Raw genomic sequence first — 3,620 nt, forward strand, 5'->3', positions numbered from 1 at the left:
TTTTGAGAATGATGTACAAATGCGCTTTACACAATTGATGTGTGTATGGATTGCGATAACAGTTGTATGAGCCCCTAATAAAATGTTTAAAAAATGAAAAAAAGAATTCCTACTTCAAGAGCTATGTGAGCATAAAAAAAAAGAAAATCCCCAAAGTACCATTTATTAAAGAAAACCCAAACATCTTAGCACCCCGTCCATGAAGAACTGTACTCAGTTATGTACATGAAATCAGCATGTCATAGCCATTCATATTAAGATCAATAAACCCTGGTACTGTAGTGGGCTATAAGTAGGGCTGCTCACAGCAAGGTGGGTTGTTCAAACCCACCAGTCTCTCTGAGAGAGAAAGATCAATCGGTCTGCTCCTGTAAAGATCTACAACCCCATACACTCAGAGAGATGTTTCCCTCTGTCCTATCATCATCCTATCCTATCTGTTATACAGGTGAGACTGAGGTAAGTGAAACCCAGCCCGAGTCAAGGAAAGCCCAAATGTTCTATTACTCCATCAATTAACATGAGCTGCCATCAGGTTGATGGCAGTGCAGTGGTCATGTTAGCTGCCGGTCTGCTATCCCAGCTTCATGGCAACCCTTTGCAAAATGCACGCATGCATTGCCCAGTTCTGCCCCATCTCCATGACCAGTCATGGATAGAACCAGTGTGATCCACAAAGTTTTCCTGGTTCGATTTTCAGAAGTAGAACACCAGGTCTTACTTCCTCATCCATCTTAGTCTGAAAGGCCACTGAAATCCTGTTCAGCATCAAAGCTAAGATGAGTGGTAGCTTTGCATGAGGTCCATTTGCCAGAAATAAAGTATTCTACAGGGAAGGAAAGATTTCTACCACTGAACCACCTCTACCTCGAAAAACTGCTACCAGGGACCTTAAACGGCCTTGAAGACAATAGTTTCCGGGAGTTTTCTGGGATGACACCAGCGATCTGACTGAAAGGCTCAGGCTGCTTTTTGTGGTGCAGCCTTCCCGCCATGAGCATTGTGATAGGACTTGGCACTAATTGCCCATTGATAATATGGGATTGTTTCCACATCCACTCTTTTGCTAGACCATAATGATGATTGATTCATGTAGCAAATGGACTAAAGTCGCCTTTTCAGCCCTAGTTATTGCAAGATAGGATTACCTCCAGGCAGAATTTACTTCTAGAGTATCTAATAATGGACTCTAATTTGCCAGTGGTGTTTTTGCTTCTTTGTTTCCAGACAAAGATCCATTTCTAAACTTGAGAGTAATTCATAAATATTTTTCTTTCCAGTTTTGGAGGAGGCATTGCATATAGAAACATTGTTCTATATAGAAACCACTGAAGACGCTGTGAGCTCAGGCCTGGTACAAGGACTCATTGATCCAGTCTTTATGTTGCAGAAAGCAAACTGAGACCGGGAGAGGTGATGCTATTTATTGCATTCTCTAACAGTGGCTCCTTCAGTCTCTGAGTAGCAAAGAAAGAGCTGTTTGCAGTATCCCCTTGGACTTGTGCCCCCTTTACTTTTATTTGTAATAATGATAGGACTTATTTTTCTTTAAAATAGCAGGTTAATTTCTATTTTATAGTAATGTCATGAGCTCATTGATAGGGCTTAGAAAACATTGTTAAAGAAATAGTAAGCATAATTTTTATAAAGAGATTTATTTTAACAAAACCATCTACCCCTCTCTTTGATATCCAGGTATTTTAATTCTTATTGGCACTTTTAAAACTTGGTAATCAGATATTTGTTTATCTGAATAAATATTTTTATACAAATAAACTTGAGCACTCATATTTAACTTTACCTCTGAACATTTCTTAATGAAAAACGCTTAAGAGGAGAATTTGTGGTCGATGAATTTGAATACTTGTAAAACTCTTTTTTTTTTTCCTGAGCGCGAATGCAGTCCCCCACTACCACATATTACACAGTCGAGTTTCCCACATTTGGGGAAATCGCAGAGGTCAGCACATGTAAAACTTAAACAATTGCTTAGCCTCTGATCGACAGGGATCTCCTGCACAGTGCAACAAAGAATGACCTGGTCTTGCTCCAGCTTCACAATCAGTTGTGAATTGGATAGTTGTGATCCATAAGGTTTTGTTTTAAATAATGTTCAGAAGGCAATCGCTATGCTGCTCTTCCTAATTTATCTTAGTCTGGAAGCTCTGCTAAAACCTCTTATGCAGTTTAGCAACAAACAAGTCTCCACAGACAGATGGGGGATGGCTGTGTTTACCATACATTGGCTGAAAATCAAACACAGGTCTTCCAAATGAAAGGTTACAATTCTACCCTTAAACTACCACTGTACCTTATTTAACAAAGTGGCTATTGTTGTTAGGTTCCACAAAGATGTTTTCACTCATAGTGATCCCATGGACAACAGAATGAAACACTGCTGTTTGTGACATCATCACAGTTATTTCTGTTCAATAATATCTAGGATATAGATCTTTATGTGTTCCATTTAATTTTTGACGACCTCCAATTTTCCTAGATTCATACATTCCACATTCTGATTATTAATAGATGCTTGCATCTGTTTCTTCTTATTTTGAGGCATGCTCCATCAGCGAAAGAAAGTCTTGAAAGATTTATTCCAACCATCTCATTATGACGGGCTCTACTTTGAGGAGGATGCATTTTGATCCCAGTGCATTTTTAATGCCTTCCACCCTGAGGGAAACATCTGCTGTCACTATATCTGACAATGTGTTGCTGTTACTAATAAGGTTTTAAGTGGCTAGTCCATCCGAAGTGGATAGCCTGTTCCTTTTTCCTAGTCTGTTCTCAGTCTGGAATCTCCACTGAAACTGGTTCACCGTGGTGACTGCTGGTATTTGAAAGACTGATGGCATCGTTTACAGCAACATACAAACTACCACAGTATGACAAACTGACAGGTGATTGGTGACATTTGGCCACAGTACTGACTCATGTTGAACCAACATTGGTTTGTCAAGGTTATAAATATTAATGGGATCATGTAGCTTCATCTTTCTTCCTCAGAGCAACTTATGGGTTTGAAGCTACCTTGTTGTTATCAGCCCAGTGTTTATCCAACAATGCCACCAGTTTAGGCTGAGTAAAACTGAAGGAACTAAGCTAAAATCATCTGACACAGCTTTTGAATCAAAAGGACTTCGGGGAAAATCTGACTCTGACATTCCCTAGCTTGTAACTTTGAGCAAGTAACTTGCCCTCTCTGGGTCTGATTCCTGCTGTGTAAAAGGATGTGAATACTATCTACTTGTTATTATTTATTGCCATCAAATTGACTCTGACACATGTGGGCCCTATGTGCAACTGAATAAAACACTGTTAATTCCTGCATCTTCCTCACAATTGTTATATTTGAGCCCATGGTTGAAGTCACTGTGTCCATTCAGTTCTTCAATGATCTTCCCCTTCTTTTGCTGCCATTCAACTTTACCAAGCATGTTGCCCTTTCCCAGAGGCTGGTCTCATGTTCAGAACATGTGGTACAAAGTCTCACCCTCCATGCTTCTGAGAAGCGTTCTGTTTGTACTTCCTTCAAGACCCATTTGTTGGTTCTTCTGGTAGTCCATGGTACTTTCAATACTCTTCGCCAACACCACAATTCAGACGCATCAGTTCCT

The sequence above is a fragment of the Echinops telfairi genome, unplaced genomic scaffold (assembly GCF_000313985.2).
Source record: "Echinops telfairi isolate 266 unplaced genomic scaffold, ASM31398v2 ScPeMD7_655;HRSCAF=1070, whole genome shotgun sequence".
In the NCBI taxonomy this organism is placed as follows: Eukaryota; Metazoa; Chordata; class Mammalia; order Afrosoricida; family Tenrecidae; genus Echinops; species Echinops telfairi.